Source organism: Gorilla gorilla, chromosome 2 (assembly GCF_029281585.2).
Source record: "Gorilla gorilla gorilla isolate KB3781 chromosome 2, NHGRI_mGorGor1-v2.1_pri, whole genome shotgun sequence".
Lineage (NCBI taxonomy): Eukaryota > Metazoa > Chordata > Mammalia > Primates > Hominidae > Gorilla > Gorilla gorilla.
In genome coordinates this window covers 152,418,306-152,444,084 of record NC_086017.1, presented here as the reverse complement: position 1 = coordinate 152,444,084, position 25,779 = coordinate 152,418,306, and the positions used below count along the sequence as shown (strand labels likewise).

The 25,779-nt window shown below is 47.4% G+C and overlaps 1 protein-coding gene across 2 annotated transcripts in view; it reads right to left on the bottom strand.

Annotated features, from left to right (window-relative positions):
• PXYLP1 (2-phosphoxylose phosphatase 1) overlaps positions 1-25,169 on the bottom strand; it is a 62,757-nt gene extending 37,588 nt beyond the window's left edge. Inside the window, exon 1 of one of the 2 annotated variants that reach the window (XM_031009254.3) lies at positions 25,027-25,169. The gene's annotated coding sequence lies outside the window, so the exon portion shown is untranslated. Of the gene's footprint in view, positions 1-24,502 lie in introns of both variants that reach the window. The other variant, XM_055383065.2, reaches the window with a different exon arrangement.
• Between the last annotated feature and the right edge of the window lie 610 nt (positions 25,170-25,779).

Here is a 25,779-nt window from a genome sequence, read left to right as displayed (position 1 = left end):
AAGCTAACTGATACAATAAATGGGAAATGCCTTGCATCTTCACCAGGAAATTCTAAGCCAGGATCTAGATCTCAATATCCTCATCTGTAGGCACGACATGAAAATCTCCATCTTGTCTACGTTCTTTAATATGCGGAGTGCTTTTTGGGAAAACAGCTATATTTAGTTTTAGATTTAAATACGTTAGGTTAACCAGATGGCTGGGATCGTGTAACTGCCTGACTGCTTCTAGTCTGCACTGCTGACATCTCCACCAATCTGTGACTTTTCATTTGCTGAACAGTGGGAACATCCACCGTTTCCCCTTGATACCCTCTGGGGTCTGCACCCTCCCACTTCTGACTCTCCTCTGATAGCCTCTAGCATGGTCAGCATTTCCATTATTTCTACTTGTGCTAGGGACTAGTCTGGTGTGATCACAGCCCTAGGGGTGTATGTACACAGCCTGGCCAGAGGAACACCGAATCCCAGGATGCCTTCTTTTGGAGCCCATTTCACTAGAAAACTTGAAGATAATGATCATACTTTAGTCTTGGTTTATTAAAATGGCTAAATAATGATGATAGAATCCAAAATTCACATGGATTTGAAGAAGTTTGCAGCTGAAGCTAGGACCCCAAGGAGTAGGGGTGTGTGTGTGTGTGTATACGTGCACGTGCCTGTGTCCAACATGAGAAATGGAGTGCGTGGTTCTGCTGCTGTGGGTGTTTCTTTGCTGGGGACACTTCAGTGGAAGAGACTGAAAGGAGCCCTAATGTGGTGTAAAGGACGAGGCTCCAGAGATGGGCAGATCTGTGTTCAATTCCTAGCTCTGCTGCTTATTTTCTGTGTGTCTTGACAACTGGCTCCCCCTCTCTGAGCTGCAGGATCCTGCTTTTTAAATAAGACTGAGGATAAGAGACAAAAGAGCAGGTGGCGGTGGGGAGCAAATCTCACAACAGGCAGAGCCCTGCTGTCGAGCAGATATGTACTATGTCTGACTTCCACCCACCGGAAGAATCACACAGACACCTATACCACAATCTAAACACAAGGAGTCACCCTTTTCCTTGAACTATTGCTTCTGCTCCATGCTGTGGCTCTGCTTTCAAATCCTGGCCACTGGCCCCTCCCCTACTCACTGGCCCCATCCCATCTATCAGGGTAGGCAGCCACGTCTGCAACCATGTTCATGGCTCCTCTGCCACCGTGAGCCTTCCTGGGGGCTGACTCAGCTGTTGTGTCCCTGCCTTGCCCTAGGTTTTCCTGCCTGGAACATCTGCCTCAGCTTCTGTTGGGCCCCACCCCAAGAGGATGAGGTACCAGCCAACTGGCTCTTTCTGGCACTGTGGTTCAATCTCCAGCCTGAGTTTTCCAGAGCTCCCTTTCCCCCTTTCCATCTCCAGGTAGGTAGGAGGCTCCTACAGCGACTCAAGAAGTCACGCAGTCCTTGGTTCCCTTCCTGCCATCTTCCTGCACTTCTTTCCATAGGAGCTCTGCGCCTACCCCTGGGGTCTATAGCAGCTCCTCAAGACATCTGGTGAGACTCATACAAGTCATGCCAGGCGACAGCCAGGATTCTGAGCCCAGAGCAGGACCCCCACAGCCTGCTTGCTCACAGCCCTAAAAATAAGATCCACAGGAAGAGTCCCTGCTTCACCGGCAGGGTGAGGTGCTATGGGATTACAGCTCCCACATCTTCTAATTCCCAAACATCTCTCAAGTCCCATCATCTTCTGTGGAAAAGATGCTCTTGGCTCAACATGGCATCATGACCAAATCCAATTCCCACAAATACTTCTGTGTAAACAACTGTTATATGTCCAGGCTGAACATAAAATAGTTGTCAGTCATCACATGTCTGTTGGGCACAGCTGCAGTCCCCTGTGCTAAACCCACGTGGTACAAATATCTGAAACCTAGAAATTGAATTATTACTCTGAATTCCTGATGAAACAGCAAAAACAAAACAAAAAACAGAAAACCCAGCTAACTCAATTCAACCTTATTACAAGTCTGAGCTGTGAAAGAAAAGATTTTAGAATACAATTTTGAAACATAGTACTAGTTAATAAGCAGTTCCCATTACATTATGATGAATACCATTTCTGAATTAAAAGGAAAAAAAGAACATGTCAAAGGCATTTTTACAAGCTACCACTCTACCACCAGAGAGTTCCAGAGCCCAAGCCTTGGCCTATTTTTTACCTTGTAAGAGCTGAAAACACCACATCTAGTGACAAACTCTGGTCCAGGCTGTCCTTCAAAGTGTACAGAACTTAGGGTTTTAAACATGACCACAACTGCTAGAAAGAAAATGTACAATTACCTTTCATTTGTGCAGTTAAAATACCATTACCAAGAACAGAAAGGTAGTATTAAAGAAAATGCTTCAGATGTATTCTACACGTTGATTTTTTTGGTCAGAATTATTTTGGCCTAAGTAAATACAGCATTATAATTTAAAAAAAAACCCTTCAAGTCTTCAATTGTGAACAAAATATGAGTCAAGCAAAGGTAAAAGCTATATCTTAATAGTTCCCTTTCTCCAAAGTCACATCAAAGTGGAGTTTAATTGCCAAATCAAAGATGCTTGCCCAAGAAAAACCAACCTTGAAGTCTGATGAAGATGCGCAGATTCCAGAGCCTCCTGGAAACCCCAGGAAGGCACCTGGGATGAAGGGGCTGTGAGTTCACAGCAGTTATTCACATTCCAGAGTTCTCCACTTAATTTGCAGGCTCATTTCTAAAAGCTGAAGCCAGTTCACGCACTCATTCATTCAGTCAGTCAATTCAAAATAACATTTCCTGAGAGCCAGTAAGTGCCAGGCACTATTCTAAGCGGTAAGAACACAGGACACAGGATACAGGACACAGTTTTTGTCATATGGAAGGTCCCAGCTGAAAGGCACTAAAGTATTTATGGGAGAAATGATACAAGACCTAGGACCTGCTTTAAAATATTCCAGAGGGGCCGGGCGTGGTAGCTCATGCCTGTAATCCCAGTACTTTGGGAGGCCGTGGCGGGCAGATCACTTGAGGACAGGAGTTCAAGACCAGCCTGGCCAACACAGCGAAACCACATCTTTACTAAAAATACAAAAAATTAGTTGGGCATAGTGGTATACACTTGTAATCCCAGATATTCAAGAGGCTGAGGCATGAGAATCGCTTGAGCCCCGGAGGTGGAGGCTGCAGTGAGCTGAGATTGCGCCACTGCGTTCCAGCCTGGGTGACAAAGAGAAACTTCATCTCGAAAAATAAAAATTATATATATATTCATAATTTATATTATATAATATACATATCTAATATATATATTAGATATATATATATTCCAGAGGAGATAAAAAGGTTGAGGGGAATAGATGAAATAAGATTGGCAAAATGGTGACAATAGTTGAAGCAGGGTGACAGATCCTTGAGGGTTCATTATCTGCGCCTCTCTGCTTCTGTGTATGTCAGAAGTTAAAGGTGTTTTTTTTTTTTTTTAGAAAAGTTTCAAGAAGTTTTTTTAAAAACAGAAGTGTAGAGTCTGGCGAGGGAAGTAGGGAGTAAACAGATCACTAGGCTCTATCAAACCAGTGCTATCAGGAGGAAAGAAGACTGCATCCAGGCTAGGATACGGCAGATTGGTTTTCTGAAGTGGCAATGCCAGAACTCCATCTTGAAGAGCAGATTGGTGTTGGTGTATCTGTGATTGAATTTTAGGAAAACAGAATGAACTCAAGGGATGGTGTTAAAGGTGGTGGGGAGGTATTGGGTTGTGAAAGGAGCCAGAGAAGGGAGATGATACATCCAACACTGATACATGCAGGGAAGTGTTGTGCCTAGGGAAAGCCAGCTGCCCAGAGGCCACACAGGTGGAGCTGGGGTGCCCCTGCCATGTCTGGGTCTGCTTCTCCAAGGGATGGGCTTGCCTGGCCCAGCACCCACAGCCCTCTACCCAGGCCAGCTTCCCCACTGACCTCAAGGTGTCCTACCATCAGTGGGACCAGAAAACACACTCACTGATTCTCACTCCCTCCCTGGAATGCCCTCTGGGCACTAAGCTGACTGAGCTGCAGGATGGAGCGGGAAGAGGGGTCTGATTGCAGGATCCACACCACCAGGCAGGCCAGCTTGAAAGACAGGCCCACTTCATGAACCTACCCTTATTTTCTAGGGCCAGGGTCCTATCTCCTCCCAACACCTGGCCTCCTTGGGGAATACTGGACAGGAACAGGCCCAGAGGCCTCCCTGCCCCTCTCAGCAGGGGCAACATATTGAAGGATATCTAATAGTCATGAGGCGTGGCTCCCCTGGAACATTTTGCACTTTGCCGCACCACAGACCCTCTCTCACCTGGGGGTCTCCTCCTGAAAAACAGCCTGTCTTCTACCCTAGGGTGATGAGGGGTGATTTGACCTGCGTCACTGTCATGCCCAGATGTGATGTAGAGTGGTAACAGCCGCCTCTTGGCTGTGGGGAAGCCAGTGGGGAGCTGAGGTGGTGCTATGGTTTGGATATGTGTCCCCTCCAAATCTCATGTTGACATGTGATCCCCAGTGTAGGTGGGGCCTAGTGGGAGGTGTTTGGGTCATGGCAGTGGTTCCCGCATGAATGGTTTGGTGCCGTCCTCTTGCTGGTGAGTGAGCTCTAGCTCTGTTAGTTCACGTGAGAGCTGGTTATAAGGAGCCTGGGACCTCCTCTTCTCTCTCTTGCTCCCGCTCTCACCGTGTGATACGCTGGCTCCCCCTTTGCCTTCCACCATGATTGTAAGCTTCCTGAGGCCTCAGCAGAAGCAGATGTTGGCACTACGCTTCTTACAGACTGCATAACCATGAACTAAATAAATTTCTTTTCTTCATAAATTACCCAGTCTTGGGTATTCCTTTACAACACAAAATGGACTAACACAGGGGGTGTGCTGATCAGTGCTGCAGATTGATCCTGAAGCAGGCCCTGAATCAACGGCAGCACCAAACTCGATGTTCTTTGCCCTGCTTTAAGGACCTGTTATGATCTGGCCACACCCCACAAATCCCACCTCATTTCCCAGTCATACCCACAATAGGCTGTTAAATGCATGGGCCTGGGGTCAGCTGGCTAGGTCTAGAGCCCTGCTCTACCTGATAATGAGCCACAGCTTCCTCATCTATGAAGTGAGAACAATCTCTGAGCCCATTTCATAGGTTGTATAGGGAGGGAGTCGTGGGGTTAAGATATGTAAGGAACATGGTACAGTGCCTAGCCTCTGATAAGCTCTCAGTAAGTATTAGCAGTGATTTGCTGATGGTTTTAATACCCACCAGCCACAAGTGAGCTACTTACCCTACTTCTCCCTTGTCTTTGTTCCCTCTCCCCAACTCTAGAAATAGAATCTCCACTGGAGCATGCCAGAGAAAGTCAGAGTTTGAAGAGGTTTTAAATATCATTTGGTTCAAACCCCTTCATTTACCTGAAGAGAGGCCAGGGCAGGTCCGAGGGGCAAAAGGCTCCAAGCTGCTCAGGGAGGCTGGCCTGCATGGCTGAAACCCTTGCTTCACATTCAGAGTGGTACCCAGCAATCTGCCCTTGTCACGTTCTTCTTCACTGTAGCAGACATACTATGTGGCAGATACTTCTAACTGCCCCAAGTGTCTATTCCTTCCTTCCTCTTATGAACAGAACCCTCTGGATTTTAGCTGGATACATGACCATCCAGCTAGAGAGAATATTTCCTAAACTCCCTTGCAACTGTTGTAGTGATGTGATCAAGTTCTTCCAATGAGTCGTGATTAGACGTAATATGGCCATTCCAGATCAAAAGGAAGCTGCCTGCCCCAGACCATCCTGACTTTTTTCTTCTCCTATTCCAGGCTCTGAAACACTGGCATGATGAGGAGCAACTTTCACCATGCAGATGGAAGCAACATCCTAGTAGATGACAGAGAAGGACCCTACATAACCCCAAGGGGCAAGGCCACCCATTCCTTGATTGCCTTCCAGCTCAAATCATTTTGGGAGAGAGAAATTAATCTCACAGCATTTTAATCCATTGTTATTTCACTTCTGTTTAAGCAGACAAACCAATTTCCAATCTAGAACTTGCTGTTAGCAGAACACTGGTACTCTTCATGGGGCTCCCTTCTGGAGGTGTAATGAGTAAGTGCACAGGCGTTCATGAGCTGCATTAGGCAGAAAACCTCGTCACTGACCAGGCTGAATACCACTCTTAGATATGATATGAGACACTGTTGTGGTCACCTTTGTTCTTTTTGCACTTTAGTTTTTGTTTTATCTTAAATAATTCATGTATCTATAAAGATGGCTTGGCTGCAGGTAACAGAAAACCCTAGCAAGCAAAGAGACTCATCCATATTCTCACATGACAAACCATAGTATTAGGACAGCAGCTCCAAGGCTAGTTGATTCAGCAACTCCAAGCATCAATGGGAAGCCAAGAGCTTTCCATGTCTGTCCTCTTACTAGGCTGGCTTCTCTCAGGGTCGCAAGCTGGCAGCCACACTGCCAGGCATCACAGCCATACTCAGCCATGGGCAAAGGCAGAAGGGATAACTCTGTTCATCTCTACTGGAAGCAAAGAAGCCTTCTCCAGAAATCCCTCCCCCAGGCTGCCCATCGCATCTCACTGGCTGAAGTGTGTCATGTGCCCGCACCCAAACCAATCACTGACACTGGGAATGGATACAATGACTGGGTGGAACCAATCAGGATGCACCTCCTGGCAGAGGCCCACGCAGGGATAGAATGGGCAGAGACCTGAATAGAGTCAGGGCTCTGTTAGGAATAAGTGAGCAAAGGGATGTTTGCGACAACTCACAGCTGGAGAAGGTGTGACAACATGCACAATTATTCTAAAAAATTATTTTTAAACACAGTCATCTGATGACAGTACCACAACTTTTCAGATCCAATAATCAAAACACATACAGTCATAATTACATGTTTAAAAAACATCAGTGCTGGTTTGCTCAGGTGTAATTCAGCAGAGACAAAAAGTAGAGCAGCCTCCTGCAGCCTACTGACTGTACGTCTTCCACTAACAGACCTTTTGTTTCATATTTTACACGTTTTTAAAATATGCAGCATTAATTATTTACCTACCATTTCTTTCCTAAAAGGATTTGAGGCTGATAATCTGCAGATTTAGTATTTTTAAATCCCTGAAATAGTAAACTTTTTTTTTCCTTTGTGAACTACATGTTCTAACCACTCTCTCCTTTGAGGTTTTTTTTCCAACTCTACAAAGGATAAACTTGTCAAGGCATCTGATCATTTCTCAGGGTCAGAACAGACTAAAATAACTAACTCTTCAAGCCAGGATTTTCACTTTTATGTACGCTTCAGTTATTATTATTATTATTATTTTGACATGGACAAGTCTGTGTTCCATCCAACGTTACTGCTTTGCTCTTTCTTAAGTTTCAAAGTAGCTACATCTGAGACTGGCATTATTATTTTAGAATGTCGAGAAGCTATAAGTACCTCAACAAAGACAGGAGAACATGCAGTTGGCATGATTTACTCACCGCAAAGCCACTTTAAAAATATAGCTGTTTTTAAAAAAATTTTGCAAGCAAAGTGTGTCAATTGAAAGTTTCTTAAAATGTCAAAGAAAGCACGAGAGGATTAAACAGGCAGGCTGCAAGACTGGAAGTACAAGTGGCATAATATAAAGGCTTGAATGATAAAAGTCAAACTTTTAAAGGCAAAAAAAAAAAAAAAAAAAGCTTCCAAAGTCCTGAGACTCATAGCTGTGCAATGTAAATCAGGCACACCTGAAAGGACAGGTTACCAAGGCCTGCATTTCTGTGTTAACAATATTATATAGGAACGGGTTTTTGCTCTGGATGGACTCATGGACAGGAGCACTCACGCACGCCACTGAGAGGCGTTTTGCCCAATGAGGCCTTTTTGGGCTGGGATCACATTTACCTACAGAGCTTTGGCAAGACCCTGTGCTCACTGGCAGGTGATTCTATGACTCATTCATGAAGAGGAGTGGGGCACCAGGAGCCCTGTAGCTTGTTATCACTGCCAGTGCCAGTGGGCATGAACTTTACATCCTTAGAAGTAAATCTGAGAACACGGCTGTCTCACTTAGTAGGAGGTTGACAGTGTCAGTATAGAATGAGCCCTCCTGCCCATGGAGGTGGCCAAGAGTGTGTAGCCACTGCTGGTGATGCTACAGAGGGGCTGATGTGGGTGACCTTTCGGAGCCGTTCACGTGCTGAGATCCAAGGATTCTCTGACTCAGATCCCAAAACAAGCTCTCAAAACACACACACACACACACACACACACACTCACTCTGTCTCTCTCTCCATATATATATATACGTGTGTGTGTATATATATACGTGTGTATATATACACGTGTGTGTATATATATACGTGTGTGTGTATATATATACGTGTGTGTGTATATATACGTGTGTGTGTGTATATATACACACATACATATTGCTCCTTTGCACTTATAAAGTGACAGGTAGAGCAAAAATAGAGCTAAGAGCACTGTTACCTACAATTACGACATTTAGCTTTGGAGGAAATCTCAACTGCCTCGAGTCCCAGCTCCCTGCCAATAAAGTAGGTAATAAGACTCTTAAGAGGCCAGGCTCAGTGGCTCACTCCTGTAATCCTAGCACTTTGAGGCCGGGGCAGGTGGATCATTTGAGGTCAGGAGTTCGAGACCAGCCTAACCAACATGGTGAAACCCTGTCTCTACTAAAAATGCCACACAAAAAAATTACCTGGGCGTGGTGGCGGGCACCTGTAGTTCCAGCTCCTTGGGAGGCTAAGGCAGGAGAACTGCTTGAACCCAGGAGGCAGAGGTTGCAGTGAACCAAAATTGCGCCACTGCACTCCAGCCTGGGTGACAGAGTGGGACTCCATCTCAAAAAAAAACAAACAAAAAAAAAAACCAAAACTCTTAAAAGCTCCGAAGCTTTGATTCAGCTCAGCTAACAGTTGTAATGAAACACACAACTCCAGGTTGATGTAACTTAATGAGAAATTTGGGAGCCAAAGTGGTTGACACAAGTAATTTTGAGAATGAAAAGCAATGGGGGTGGCCATGATCCTTGTTTACACACCAGTTTCCACAAACTGCAGCTAACTGAGCAAGTACTTATTCTGTATTATCATAATAAAATCAAGTTTCTAGATGGAGTTTCTTACTTAATACGTCTATCAAATAGGGCAAAAAGCTATACTGTATTATTTAGAGGTTTGTTTTTGTAGTTCTCTTACAAAGCCCATGGAGTTACTGCTTGGGCACTGTTGTGTGTTATAGGAAATTGCAGTGGTGGGAATGTTTGTTGTAGAATGTGAACTCTTGGTTATAGAAAGTTGACTCTACCCACCAACTCTGTGATAATGAACCACAGATTGCCATATCACTGATTGTGATATAATAACTGATAGAATCAGGATGGACATCTATGCTTCCTCTCTTTAAGCCAGAGGACAAGTAGTCCTAGAGGACACTTGCATTTCAGGGACATACCTGAAAGCCTTGTTTTATAAGACAAATCATTCTAACAGATTAATTTCAAAATCTTGTTTTCCAAGAAGGACTGTCTTCTGTAATCTTCCCATTAGGGAGTCATCAGATCTCTGGTCTTTTAGTGGTTTCCCATAATGCTCCACGGATGTCAACCAAATACTGCCCATGGCCTCTACAGCCCCACCTACCAGTGCAGCCTCACCTCAAGCCCTCACACTATGCCTCTCCCAGACCCAGACATCTCTCAGCCCCACAGAAGAGCCTTGCTCACTGGGGACTCCAGGCCTGGGTCAGCTGCGCAGGTGCCTGGAATGTCAAAAGGGCATCACTCCTGCTCCCCAAGAATGAACGTGAGGTGGAGAAACCTGTTACTCTTGGAGCTGCCTGAGGCAGGGGAGGGAGGTAAGACCCCAAGGAGCATGCTGGAGCCAGCATATAAGGCCAATGGACTGCCTTTTTGGGAGGACTCTGGTGAGCTGAGACAGGTAGTGGGTTGGAAGCCAAGGCTGAAGTGCTCAAAAACACAGAGAATGAGACCAGTTATTGCCTGAATAACTGTGTGAGACACATGTATGAGAAACAGCCGGCTGGGCCTGGTCTACCTCCAGACTATGAGGATAAGTGTAAAATGATGGTTGTTTTAAGGCACCAAGTTTGGGAATGATTTACTATGTGGCAACACTGAGCTCCACGAGGCTGGGAACTTTGTCAGTCTTGCTCCCTATACATGTATCCCCAGGGCCAAGAACACTGCCTGGTCCAGAGCAGGTGCTTAACCAATATTTGTTGAGAGAGTGAATGAATGTATGAATGAAGAGATTAATGGAGGACTCACTACAGCCAGTAGCAATCCCCCAACCTGCCTCCAGCCAGCATGCTGCCTCTCCTCTGTGCCTCCACTTTCTCACCTTGTTGACTGCTGACCATGCCCTGGATCCCAGCTCAAAGATCACTTTCTCATAGAGGCTGCCCTTCAACTCACCCGCCTTGTTTAGCACCCTGTCTCACACTCTCAAGTTACCCTGTATTTCTCCTCCATGACACTTCTCAGCACTATTCATTATGTAATAAAATGACCATGGTGAAATTCCTGGCTGGCTGGCTGTCTCCTGCGACTGACCCTAAGCCACATGACAGTAGGGGTAGTGTCTGCGTGTTTGCAGAGAGCTGACTGACCACCTGTCAGAACATTTCTGAAAACTGGCAACATACAGCCAGTCTCATCTTAGAAAGTGCCAATTCTTAGAGAGCTCTCTTTTAATATTCAGCTGGAATTGACCTTTAACTGCTAGCCTATCCCCCACCAAGCTTTCCAAACCCATTACACCCAGGTCTTCCTTGCCACGCAGACCCCAGGCGACCCAAAAGGCTAGGTGTCTTCTCCAGGTTCAGTCGGTCAGTCGGGGGAAGAACTAGAGTCTGAAGCCAGCTCTCCTGACTTTCCAGTTCAATGCTATTTCCATCACACCACACTGACTCCTGGATGTTTCCACTGACATTAAATGCTCTGAAAACATCATAATCTCTCTATCCAAACAACAGCAGCAAAGCTGTGTACTTTTCATAGCAGAATGCACGGAACAGGTCAAGCTTAACATATAACACAGAGTATACAATATCTATATATAACAAGAGCTCATGGTGATATTTTAGGGACCTCCCTGCCAAATACCTAAGAGATGAGCCCCTGAGCAAATATCTAATTCTGATTTTCATTTGGTTCTTGTCTACTGGACACTCCTTGTGCCAATTCTCTGCAGGAGGTGTTTCTTCTGCTTTCCTTTCTTTTCTATGACTTGTCATTCCCAGGATCTTTGAAGATCAAAGACACAAATAAACTAAAATAAAAAACACTCCAGGTGATCTGCAATAGCTCAACAGGCCAGCAACCCTGAACAACTGAGCTTTTTTGGAGAGAATGCAATGAACAGAGAAAACGTCCCTGACCTAATGTGAAAGGAAAAAAGGACAGAGAACAAGGCATGGCACGATTCTAATCAATATGTATAGTTATGCATATGTTTGGAAAACCAGGATGGAAAGAAATATACATTTTTAAATGAGCTGGCAGCCAGGTGTGGGTGGCTCATGCCTATAATCATAGCACTCTGGGAGGCCAAGGCGTGTGGGTTACCTGAGGTCAGGAGTTCGAGACCAACTTGGCCAACATGACAAAGCTATATTTAGTAGAGACCCCTGTCTCTACTAAAAATACAAAAATTAGCTGAGCATGGTGGCGGGCACCTATAATCTCAGCTACCTGGGAGGCTGAGGCAGGAGAATCGCTTGAACCCGGGGGATGGAGGATGCAGTGAACCAAGATTGCGCCACTTCACTCCAGCCTGCATGAAAGTGCAAAACTCTGTCTCAAAAAAAAAAAAAAAAAAAAAAAAAGGGAGTTAGTGGCATTTCTTACCTTTCAGATTGGCCAAAAAAATTCACCTCTCACCTATCATGAATGTTAGTTAGTCTCAGGGGGATGAGTTCTTTCATACACTGCTGGTGAGAGGATTAATTAGAATAGTATCTGTGAAGGGGAAATGGTGATCTCCACCAAAACAATAAACATGCACATCTTTTGCCCCAAGAATTTGTATTTCAGGTTTCTATCCTACAAAAGTGTTACCACCTATGTACAAAGCAGCATTAGGAGTCATTATAAAAATGTGAAAATAACTGAAATGTTCATCCATAGGGAAACAGTTGGAAAATCACAGTTTGTCCAAACAATGGAACACGATTCAGCCTTAAAAAAAGAAAGAAGTGGGCTTAGGTGTGGACAGACAAACCTCCAAGAAATATCGCCAAGTTAAAAACAAAAGGCAGAAAACAAAGTAGCAGCATACTAGATACAGTGTAATCTCACTTAGGTAAAACCAACGCTAGCATATCCCAACATATATATGTAAATTTTCAGAAAACATAAATTTACCGAAAAAGGTCTAGCAGGAGATGGCTGCTGAAATTAACAGTGTGATCTCTATTGTGAAGTAGGAAGAACTTTCCAATATTTACTCACATATTTTAATGCTTTGATTTTATAGTATGTTGGGTGCAAATAACAAAAAAAAAAAGGTGAGTAATGACAGAGGGAAACGTTATATTGTTAAGTCAAAAACACAAGCTACAATATAGCATGTACAGGCTGGGCTGAATGGCTTGAAGCAGGTGTAGGAGCAAGACTTTTCATTGTACACTTTAGAATTTGAACCTGTGCTATTTTAAAAAATGAATTTAAATAATTGCTATTTGTAAAAGTAACAATTTTTTTTAAAAGAGGAAAAACATTAAAAAGAGAGAATACGTCCTAAATATTATGAGTGGTTATAGCTGTACTGACAAGTAATCTCAATTTTCTTTAAAACAAACAAATTACAAGACAGAAGACTGGCTCACTATTCCTTAAGTAAGTAGGAATCCTGGCAGGCTTATTTTCTCACATATATTTCTGCATTTTCTAAATTTTCTTAAACAAACTTGCATTACTTTTAAAAATCAGAAAAAAGGAGTACTGTAAAACATATTTAAATTATTTTTAAACAATGCAGTTAAGCAGTATCTCACAAGGCAGGCACATGATAAATTATAGAGACCAGTGGTTTTCAAACAGTATCCTCTTTCAAAACTCATCACAACATGGAATCTGATGTGGAATTCAGGTAGCAGTGGAGGTGCTTAGGTGGACTGGGAGGGGCCTCGTGCCCCACTTAGCAGCAGCCCCATCCACCTGCCGAACCCAGAGTTCCAAGAACATCCTTAGGAAATGCACTGTACAGACAGACAAGGGCTACAGGCACCTGAGGGGTGGGGGACTCTGTGCTGGGATGATCAGCGAGAGGGCTGCGTGAAAGAGGCGGAAACTGTGCTAAACAAAAGGCAGGGAGGATGTCAGTGGGCGTGCCTGATGTGAGGATAAATGGTACAGAGGCAGGCTGCAAAGCCCACCCCTGTGTCACCGTACTGTGGATGACAGGCCTTACGCAGTGAGTCATCAGTGAACAGGGTGGAGGAGGGCTGGAGCCAGACTGGGTTCCCGTAGGAGTAGGGAGCCACTGAAAGTTTCTCAGCATACGCCTGACTGGATGAAGGTGGTATTCTTGAAATGTCACTCTCAAGCTGCTGATAGATACAGCCTGCATATCACCCCATCTCTGAGTTACATCATGGTGCTGGCAGCAGGAAGACACCCTCCAACCTCCTGGGTCCTTGCGGCTGTATCATCATACAACTGGTGGGTTTTTCCAAGATTGTGCTGTGTTCAGTAGACCAGGCCAGGCAGGCTCTGGCCCTCCTACACTGCTATCCTAGAAGTAGCTCTCATTCCAGGGGCAGTAGAGTTGGGGTCCCCAAGTCACAGCTCATGGTCCCTCCCTGGCACTGAGACCAGGCCTTTTACTCCACCACCTAACAGCTCGGGCAAGGTATTTAATCTCTCTGAGCTGCAGTGTCCTCACCTGCAAATAGTAATTCATTCATTCATTCATTCAGATATTTACTGAGCATCTGCTCTATGCCAAGGATAGTTATAGAAGCTGGGGATTCGAAGTGACCAAACCAGCCCCAAATTCCTGCCCTCATGGAGCTTCTATTCTAGTGGAGTGTAATATTGCTGCCTGCCTCAGGGGGCATGGAGGGGATTAGATGAGATCCATCCTGGAAAACATAAGACAGTCATGATTTCGTTCTCATTATTATTTGCATTCCCTGCAGCACTTGGACCAAGAGGGCACCCAAAAAACAGCATCAAACTATTCAGTCTCTGTCTACAAATACAGATTAACCCACCTTGAAGCAAAGCGCAGTTCATTCAGCCCTTGGCTTAGACTAGCATGATGGTTCATCTCTCTGTACCCCACCCCCCAGCACTGTCTCCAGTCCACCTTAATAAACAGGGCTGGGAGGGAGAATGAAGGAAATCACCCTTGGAACCATTCATCACAATCAAGGCAGCTGACAGCTTTGCTAAACCCTGGCTCAGCCCTCATTTCCTTAGGGAAAGCAAGCACAGTTATCAGAACCCTTACCTTCTCAGGCAGTGCTGAAAGTTCCTTTTTCGGGCCAGGGTGTCCCGCCTTATATGGGACATGAACACCTGATGGACTGCACGCCAGCCTCCAGCGGGCCCCATGGAGAGGACTCAGCCCCTCTAATCAGGCCAGTCTGTGGCAAGGTGAGCCCTCATTTGGTGGATTTCAGGATTGAGCGTTCATTTCAATGTGTCCTCGAGGGCATGTATGAGCCTGGGGCGGGGGTGAGTAACAAGCACAACCAGTACATATTCTAAGTGAGTAGCCAGAAGGATTGGTATAAGTCCAAGGGAGAAAAAAACTATAAGCCAACTTTAGAACCTCATCCTCTGGGCTCCAAGAAAGTGCTCCATCAAAAATCTCCCTGGCAAGTATCTTGATATGTAATGACAGCTTCAGCTTTCTTCAACAACTACATGCTGGAGTTCTGGTGCCAGCCTCTATTTTTATAGCCTGAGTAATGCCCGGGCAAAGGACCAGTCAAGAATCAGACACAGAGGGACAGGGCACAAGACGTGATGGCACAAGTGATGGAGTCCCTCTCCTACTCAGCCTCCAGCAGCAGACCCTTTAGAGCAGAGTCTGGGACAGCAGCCAAGCCCTCCTCAGATTCTGGCCCAAACTCCTCTGCAGACTCATCCCCTCTCACAGCCAGCCCATGAGTTCCATGGGGGCTGGTCCTTTTCTGCAAGACCCTGTAAGGCCAGGCCCCATGGCACAGCAGTGTTGGACGGGTGAAGGGCCACACCATCTCGCACGACTCTGGCACAGTCGACTTGCTGTTCCCCCTTTTCATAACTCAATGTCTGTGCCCATTCCACTCTCTTGGCCCAGATGTCTTCTTGACCTGGTTAACTCCTGCTTATCCTTAAACTCAGCTTAAGCACCACCTTCCCCTGGAAGCCTTCCCTGACCCCAAGGCTGGGTGACATCTTCCAATACTGGGCAACCACAGCCCTCAGAGCCTACCCCTCCCACTCTACTCATCAACACGACAGACTCATGTCAGCTTCCTTGCCCACCTTCCCCAGGGTTGGGTGGAGAGACAGCAGAGCAAGCAGCAGGTGCTCAACAGGTGTGTAGGGGAAGGGAGGGAGGGTGGGAAAAAGGAAGGGTGAGCACCAGGAAGAATGCTGTGGATGGAATAGCCCCATCACAGAAACCTACAACAAACTAAACAAGAATAAAGCACTACAGCCCAGTATATCAATATACCACTCATCAATTATTACTGAGGAAAACTAGCAGGAAGTAGTGGGAAAACACTTTTTAATGAATTAGAGGGGAATCAGGTTACTCTTTGCTGTGTCCTCTCCTCCCCTCCAGATGTGGGTTGGGGTGGGGGCTGGAGAGGAAGAGAAGCTGTGGAAGGTTGAGTGGGCAGGGGCGCTTGAAAAAAAGGAGCTCTCATAGGTTCCTCTGGCCTTGGGGGACTAAATACCATTTCCTCTGGGGTAACCTCCAACTGCTGATGTGAATCAACTAGGACACATTCCCACAAAGCTGTTAAGAACATGCCCTGTGTCAAGACAGGGGGATAATGAGGGCCTCCCACTGTCCTACTGAGTCATCTGGCCCAGTTCCCAAAGGTAGGAACAGAAGCAGGGATTCAGAACAGATGATCTCCTGGGGATGAAGACGACTTTTGGCTGGAGCTTTCTTAGCACAGCATTTCCTTCTAAAGAAAACACCCCCACTAGCCCCTCAATATCCACTCATTCTTTCTTGTTAAGAGAATCCTGATTTTTGGGGGGAGGAGGGGGCAGACAGTGTAGCAGAGACTGCCAGCTAATTGTGATACCCATCTCCTTTCCCTCCTGGGCATGTGGCTGGACCACATTTCCTCCCCTTGGAAGGTATGCTCACGCGACTGAGCCCTGGCCAGTGGAATGTCAGGGCCAGTAGTTCAGCACCTCTGAGCCTGGCCCACAAAATCCTCCCACACACCATCCTCCATGTTCCTTCCTCTTCAGCTGAGTGAGGCAAAGGAGCATGGCAGCCTTGAGAGCCTGAGTCCCTGAATCTCCTCTTGGAGGAAAGCCCCAAGCAGAAACAGCCATTTTGGACTGTGTGTGAGCAAAAAGTGAATGCCTACCATATTTGAACCATTAAACATACTTAGTTTGTTTAAGCAGTGAGCCTTCCTCAGTGTGCCCCACTACACACTCACATGGCCCGTTTAACTGGGGGCAACCCATGTGATACAGTTCTGGCCATGAAAGGTCAGGGGACATCTGGTTTGCTGGTGTTTTTTGCCATCATGAAGGAAAGGCCAAGGGAGTAACACAAGTGTCAGTACAGACAGATGTCAGCTGCTGAAACCAACACCAGCAATCACCTATCTTCACGCATTTTGTTACATAAGATAAACAAACCCCTATTTACTTAAGCCACTAAGCCAGGGCTTTCTGCTACTTTCAGCCAGACACATTCATAACCGATATGCTTTGCAACCACTCATCATTCATTCACCCAACTTTTATTGAGGCCTGTTTCATGCCAGTCCTTGTGCTAAAGGCCAAAGCTTTACAGATGAGCTGGGTATGGTCCCTGCTTTCTAGGGGCTCCCTATCAAGCTGGAAGACAGGCCCATGAGCAGACAATCAGAATACACAGGGAACGGATGCTGTGGTGGCACGTGATGATGTCCCAGGAGAGTGTGAGCATTGGGCAGTGGGCCGGCACTGAGGTGAGGCATTCCCAACTCCCCTTCGGGCATTTGGCACACAGAACAAATAAACACTTCTCAAGCTAAACAGCAAGTAAAAAGAACTCGGGATCCTCAGCCAAGCCAACTGCAATTACTTAGTGTAAGTAGAGTCGTTAAACACCATCAATTAATGCAGCTGTTTCAAGATAATCAGCAGTCATTAGAGCAAGATGCACAAGAGGAGAAAAAAAATCATATGCTGCTAACTTAGCAATGCTAGAAATTATGTGAACCGAGGATGAGACAGGCTTGCTTAGATCTTCCTGCCTGCTGACGTTAGCCACCTCCCAAAATATACTTTCTTTCTCAAAGAAGACAGTGATTTTTCACTTTGAAGACAGAGCCAAAAAAATCAACCATCCATGCCATGACCTTCGACCATAAATGCCCAAGCTTTGATTTTTCAGGTCTGTGTTTCCATTAGGGACTGGAACGGAGACAGACACACTGGCGACAAAAGAGGTTCCAGTCTGGGAAATCAAGAGATGATCATGACCAGAGAAGTCAGAGCACCTGGGGAGCCATTTGTAAAACAGAGAAAGGGTTTTCCCCTTTTTACCTTAATTCTCCCTACATACAAAAGGTTGGCATTATTTGCTGTTTCTTTGTTTTACAAGTGTGGGGCAAGGTTTTTTTTTTTTTTTTAAGACAAAACTTCATTTAAAATTTCCAGGACATAGGTCTACCCTTGAACAACACGGATTTGAACTGAGCAGGTCGACTTACATGTAGGTTCTCTTCCGCCTCTGCCACCCCTGAGACAGCAAGACCAACGCCTCCTCTTCCTCCTTCTCAGCCTACTCAATGTGAAGACAATGAGGATAAAACCTTTATGATGATCCACTTCCACTTAACGAATAGGAAATGTTTTCTCTTCCTTATGATTTTCTTAATAACATTTTCTTTTCTCTAGCTTATTGTGAGAATACAGCATATAATACATACAACATACAAAATATGTGTTAACTGACTACATTATCAGTAAGGCTTCTGGCTAACAGTAGGCTATGTATAGTTACGATGTTGGGGATTTAAAAGTTATACTTGGATTTTCAACTGTGGGGGGCCATGGTGGGGGGAATCAGTGCTCCTAACCCCTGAGTTGTTCAAGGGTCAACCATAGTTTAAAGTAAATAAAAATAAGCTGGTTGCCACTAAGATAACTGATGACTGGTTTTCCAGTCTGACTGCTGACTTATCAGTATGAAGTATTCCAGTGTATGTCGAGTACAAGCTGGGCTAATCACGCTCAAATGAGGCAGAGAAGCACTCGAGTTCCTGAAGCAGCAATCACAGAAGGATTTTCTGGTCGACAGCCCATTGCTGGAGGCCGTGCCAGCTCCGTGATGGCAGGTGCTAGTCGGGCAGGCTGCCATGCTGGAGCCTCTCTGTAGGACGCACAGAGCAAGCAGAGCGAGGTCTGAGGAGGAAGGTCCTCTCTTTCCAGCACCAGTTAGGAAACCCATGCCCGTCAACATAGTTTCTTAGGGTCAAGAAGTTTCTAGCTATGGCAGACACAGGAAATGCGGTGTTCTGGCTTCCTGCCTCTGGCTAGTACCCTACCTGCTCTCAGGAGCAGCTGTGCCATTTCTTGCTCAGAGAACTGGGTCTCTGGTAGTACCAAAGGTTTCTGGGGCTGCTGAAGAGCCAGTCCAGTCCAAAATAGTAGCCAGGGCAGCATTCTGTCAACCAGGACCAAAAACAGTGTTGGCAAAACCAGGTGACTAAACAGATCTAGGATCTCTTATCATGCTTCCCACTAACCACCTGTGGCCAAGAGTGACAGTTAAAACAACCAGCATGTGTCAGACACAGATGAGTCAAAATGAGTGCCTGTTTCAAAGAGCTGGCAAGGTCACCACCCCATGGTCAGCCCCTTCACAGCCTCTCATGGCTGTAAGTGAGCAAGTGCCTGGAAATCGATCTGCACCGCCATTCATGTCCTTCACCACAAACTGAAATATAATGTCCTCTGTTCCATGAGGACAGAGACTATTATCCTGTATCCATCATCTCAGTGCAGTCGGTTGGCGCCTAAAAGGTAATTTTAAGGAACAAATGAATAGGAATAGCAGCTAACATTTTTAAAGCATGTACCATGTGGTAGGTGCTTTTCTAAGCCCTCATCATGTATTATTATATTTCAGTTTCACAACAGTACCATGAAGTAGGTATTATTATCACCACCCAAATTTTACAAATAAGGAAACTGGCACAGAGAAGTAACTTGTTCAAGGGTACATTGCTAGTAATGGTAGAGCCAGGGTTTAAAGTCAGTTTGGCCTCTGAATGTACACACTCAATCACTGCACTGTGCTGAATACACAACCAACTCAGGTACTCTAGTATTAGGAAGTCATCGACAGAGAACCTCTGACATCCACAAACCTTGAGAAGTCCTTTCAGGTTTCTGGGTGCTACATACAGAGTTTTTGTTTGTTTGTTTGACTTGCAGAAAGTTTTAGAGAAAACCAATGCCTACTTTTATCCCTAAGAATAGGACCACCTACAATTTTCAAAAAACTATGTAACCACATTGGGTTATCAGGCAACGTGGGCAGGGATATCCAGGTTTACATAGTATTTCTCTGCTTATGAGATCTGAATTCTAGAAGAAGCCTTTTAACCATCCCAAGGTCCCATCTCCCCATCTCTAAGCAGATCGCAGGCTTATTGAATCAAATGAGATATGGACAAAGTTGCTTTTTTATATAGTAAGGTACTGTATAAACATAATGCATGATCCTCATAATTAATATAACTTGCATAAATTATATACTTATTAATCTATACTTGCCAAATTTTCTATACTTTCAAGATAGTTCATATTTATATCTCTCTATGTTTTAAGATTTAAGCTTAATAGTTTATTTCTGTAAGTCCCTCCATTATTATTTCTGAGCTTCCAAAAATTTGTTCTACAACTTTACTAACTTTACGGTAATCCAACTGCCACTTTCATTTTAGAAGCATAAAGCCTTAACAAGACAGGAAATGTTTAATTCTAACTAGATTCTCCTATGTCTGCAGAGAACAAACAGCAAGTAAGAGCTTCATTTTATTTTAGGGTTAAAAGCTCAAAATGATACTGCTGGATCTCTGAAGGCCTGAAGGTTGGTGTTAGATCCAAGAATGAGGTAAGCCTAGGAAAGCAAGCTGTGGTTTTGTTGATTGAAAAGACACATATCTCTGAATAACTGAGGGGTGGGACAAATAGTATTCAAAATGATTTGTAACTTTAATGTAAATGATGGCTGTAACCACAAATAGAAGTGGAGGAGGAAAGGGGAGAGAGTGGGGGCATCAAAACCAGGTGCAATAATTTTCATCTTAATATGCTTTTTAATCAATATGCTATTGATTACAGCTCTTTCTGAGGAAGCTGGTCACACCCAGGGGCATAAGGGTGGCGAGCAGGTGACAAAAGGATGCCCTGTAAACTGAAACGTGAGTGTGTAAATTGGGGAAATGATTCTGCAAATACAAAGAGAATTTTAAAGTTACTACAGTCTCTACTACTACATGTTTGAGTTCCCCCAAACTCTCCTCCACCCTCGAGTACGCAGCTCAGAGGGAGCTCCACTGATGGAGGGAGGGGCAGACGCATGCACAGATGACTGTGGGCCAAGGGAATGAGGTGAAGGGTGCCTCCTGACTGCAGAAACTACTCCCCAAGCCGCCATCCAGTTCTTCTTCCACGCCTTTTTAATCATTAACTTCTTCCACACTCCTGAGATTGTTCCCGCCATCACTGCAGACTGAACTTTTTCCAAAAGCCAGTGGCTTCCCCAGCCAAAGTCCAAAAAGGGTCAGAGAAGTCTGCTGGTTTTGAGGGTGGAGGATAAACAGGCCAGAGTCTGTGGCTCAGTTAGGTGTTAGTTGGCCAGGGCCCTCCTGCCTTTTGGACTCAGAGTGGACCCTGAAATTCATTCTGGGTTCACGGGTGCCTCCTCGTGGCTGCCGTGCAGCATCTCCAGGTTGAGAGGCTCCAATGGGCCCTCGTTTACCTGCAAGGCTGTGCAGCAGGTTCAAAAAGAGTCCCTGGGAGATGCTTCTATCAAAAGGCCCACCATCCTACTAGAAAGCTGCTCCCTCTTCTTCACCTCCTAAATACAGGTGCACAGACCTTCCAAGCCACTGCTCCTTTTGTCACTTACCTAGACTCTCCCCTCAGCACCTCAGGTGAGATGAAGTGGCAATGGCTGCAATCTGAAGTGGCCAGGGGGGCTCTCCAAGTGGTACCCTGTCTCCCTGGAAGCTTCCTCCATTGGAAAATGGGTGATGTCGAAGGTGACTGGGGCTACAGCTCAGGGCCTATAAATTAAGCCATGGTAAAGTGGCTTCCCAGGCCAAACCCTAGACCAATCTTGCTCAAGCCATTACTTCCAAAAGGGCACACACCTCATTCAAAAACTTCAAACAGCTCAGTGCTCTCCTGCCGTGCTAAGCCCAAGTCTCAGCTGGCTTTCAAGGCCTTCTCAAAACCAGAATGATGGGCCCAGCAAATGGATTTCAGATTCCCATGGGGCCATTTTTCCTATCTCAGTGACTTTGCTCCTAACTGGTAACCCCTACACTGGAATGTGGGCACACTTCCTTATCCACCAACCAGGAACCTTGTCCAGGGACAGGTTCTGGGGCCAAAATCTCCCCCTATGAATTTTCAGGACCTTGAACATTCTCCTATCCTTTCTCCCACCCACCTCTAGATAGTAGTATGTCTCTTTCTCCCTCTCCTCCCTTTCTCTTACTCACAGACTGCAGGCATTAATTAAACCTCTTCTAGAAAACAGATTTTCACCAGCTGCAGGAATTCTGAGCCAGACCTGAAGACAGAGACAATCTGGGTAAGAAAGATAAGTTCGTGATAGCCAGGGGCAGTGCAGGCTCCCACAGCCAAGTGGCAGTCTCAATTTTAGCCCTTTCCAGTTTCCCCCACAAAAAAAGGGGGACATGAGGTGTTCCCACCCCCTCAGCATTTGGCTGTACTGCCTGGGGGTGGCCTTTGACAGAGGCACAAGAGCTGGACCTTGCCCCATCTGCCAGTGGGTTATAGCCACCTCCAAGAGACCAAAGCACTGGCCCAAAACACCAACCTCCCTCCCACCAATAGAGCTGCAAGCCACAGTGCCAGAAATGTGCAAGAAGAGGCACTCCCAGCCCGCCACAGGAAGCAACACCCACTGGAGTGGGGATGGTGCAATCTGAAGCGGCCAGTGGGGCTCTGCAAGTGGTACCCTGTCTCCCTGGGAGCTTCCTCTGTCAGTGGGCAGGGATAGGAAATGTTAAAGGGGACTGGGGCTACAGCTCTGGGCACTATAGGTTAAGCTATGGTGGACTCAACCCTCAGCAGACAAACTTAGTAGCTTCCAAGGGCGCCCACCACCACCTACCCCAATTCTTGAATGAAGACAACTGATTTTCTTCATGGAAATCTTGGAGTCCCCACTGAGGTTAACGACCCACCATCAGAGACTGATCTGTAGATTGCACTCACTGCTCCAAACACACACAAAAATGAGTTTGTCTCTGGTGATATGACACATTAAAAAAAAAAAACTGTTGAATTTAAGGGTAACATTTTGAACAGTGTAGCAAAGTGTAGAAAACATTGGTTGTGAACTCAGACTAATTCACCGGGGCATCCATTTTTTTTCCTCACAAACACCGAGTACCCCTATGTGGTAGACAGGGGGGACCAGGCAGGGACCTGGGGCCACAGAGGTGGTTCCTTCCACCCATCCCTGAAGGTGCTCCTGCACAGTGGGGCATCTGACAGCGACTCATCACAGAGCGGTGTAGGGAGGGCCAAGGAGAAGCCCACGGGAATTTCTGGACAGAGAGACCCTACTGAGCCCCAGTATGTCCTTGGGCTACTTATCTAATCAATAGTGAAGTAATATTGAGCTAATTACTATTCAAGCTGATCAACAGAAAAAAGAGTTACAGATACTGCAGTTCCACAAACACTCGGAGTGCTGTGCTCCAAAGGCCAGGTGGCCCACGCTGTTCCTGGTGCCCAAACGCAGCCTCCCAAGGCATCAGTGAGGATGGGCTGGCCAGGAGCCAATCCCTAACAGAGAAGTTCCCCCTACACATCCTTTCTCTGAGATAAGCAATTAATTTAATCCAAGACTTAATGAAAGTCAGGAGAAGGGATGGGGCAGATTCATACACTGGCTTTCAGGCTGTCCCGTGCATCTTCACCTCTCTCCAGGGACCACGAGGGTTTTTTTTTTTTTTTTTTTTTTTACAGAGTTTTGCTCTTATTGCCCAAGCTGGAGTGCAATGGCGCAATCTCAGCTCACTACAACCTCTGCCTCCCAGGTGCAAGCGATTCTCCTGTCTCAGCTTCCCGAGTAGCTGGGATTACAGGTATGCACCACCACGCCTGGCTAATTTTGTATTTTTAGTAGAGACGGGGTTTTTATGTTGGTCAGGCTAGTCTCGAACTGCCGACCTCTGGTGATCCGCCCGCCTCGGCCTCCCAAAGTGCTGGGATTACAGGCGTGAGCCACCGCGCCCGAGGCCTTTTGATCCATCTGCTATAAATCCCCTTCCCACAGATGTCCCGATTGGGCACCAACACCTCTGAGGAGGGTAAGTTACTGCCAAGCCCGACCGCAGTCGCATCCCGTTTGAAAGGGTGGGCTCCGCACTGCCAGCTTCACACCCACGGGCCTTCTGCAAATATCAACAAACGGCTCCATTTGTGGAGCACTCTCCGATCCCCCATCCACCCCCCTACACTTCCCCATTCACAGCTCGATCTGATTCCCCATCTCTCCTGATTTTACTTGTTGAATGCTTACAAAGGATCCTTGCCTTTCCACAAAGACACTGGCTAGCCAGGCGGTGATAACCTCACTCACTACAGAGCCCCCTCGCAATCGCTGAACTCACAGCCGAAGCGGGAAAATATGGCTCCACGTCCTGCACCGTGAATCCTTTACCATCCACAGGTACAATTTAAAAGGCAGCTGCGGCTGCAAAGCAGGCAACCTACCCTAAGCAAATCCATTCTCTGTGTGTGTGTGTGTGTGTGTGTGTGTGTGTGTGTGACAAACCCAGCTTATTTAAAAGATCAGGACATATGCAAGTTCACCAGCAAAAGCAACGTCGTGGGTCTACACCACACGGTCCTAACCTGCGCATCCAGGAATGTTAACCCGCGCTCGGGCGGCCCCGTGGCCAGGCCCGGGACTCCCGGAGGCGTCAGGCTGCAGGTGGCTGCCAAGAGGAGCCAGCCCCGTCTCCGGGAATGGCCGCGAAGTTGCGGCCGCCTGCTTACCTGGAGACTAGCCGGCTCAGGACCGCCCGGGAAGGGGGATCCCGGGAGCTTGAATCTCGGCTGGAATCCAGCGGCGGGAGTGCGGGGGCCGTGCGGGAGAGGGCTGGAGGGGCGTGGGCGAGGTGGAGGCGGGCTCCGCGGGAGAGTGCGGGGCTGCGGGGGGCGAGGGCTTGGAGACAGAGCCGGGGGTTCGCAGCGGGCGTGAGACGGCGCCAGCTCTGGGAGAAGGGGGCTATGGGGCGGGCGCCGGGGCTGGGACACCGGGCGCACGGGGGGAGTGGCAGGAAAGAGGGCGCAAGTCCTAGGCTCAGGGGCGAGCGCGGGGATAAAGGAGGAGGCTTAGTCGCGGGATTCGGACCCGACGCTTCGAAGCGCCCCCAGCCTTCCCGCCCCTCTCCCACTGGCGAGTTAGGGGGACCCCCTCAGTCTCCCAACCTCGGACCCTGGACTCCCACCCGCCTAGAGCCTCTGCGCGGCTCGGCCCCAACGGCAACCGCCCCGGCCCAGGCCCGCGCCGCACTCACCGCCCATGGTCCCAGGCCGGCCCCAGCTCCGCCGCTGCGCGCCCGGCTCGGCGCTCGCCGCCAGCTCCTCCCGGCGCGAGGGGAGGCGAGGGCGGCGCGCACCCGCCACCGGGGAGCTCGCGGGGCCCGGCAGCGCCCCCTGCCGACCCCGCCGCGCCCCGTCTCAGTTCGGCCGACCCTGCACCAGGAGCCCTGGAGCTCCGCCCCGGAGGCGGTGTTGCGGTGCGGCTGGGCGGGGGCGACCGCGCGGGGTTGCTGAGAGGACGCTGCCTCTGGAAGGCCCAGCACAGCCCGGAGAGACTGGTCAGTCTGCAGAGCCCTCGGCGTGCAAAGCCACGGGCACGGACAAGCCGAGCGCGCAGGGACCACGACCACAGACGCGCAGGGCTCCCGCGTGCCTCACAACTCCTGACCTGCGATCAGGGACTGCGCGGAGGCGCGCCAAGGCCCAGGAACACAGCCCTGGCCGGCCCGGGCTCTAGTGTGGGTGCTTTGGGGCCATGTGCCTGCCCTGGCGCCGCTGATGCTATCGCCGGGTGGGCGCGCGCGTCTGGGATGCGCCTGCTGCCACGTAGACCCAAACTGTCACCCCCCATCCCCCACCCCTTTCGGCCTATCCCACACTCCTCTTCCGGCTCAGAACACATCCGGCCTTGTGTTGCTCTAGTCCTCGCTGCTGCTCCGTCTCCAACGGCCTGCAGAGACCCGGGGAGGTCGTGGCCCCGCGCAGTCGCCCTTCCCACCTGCTCCCGG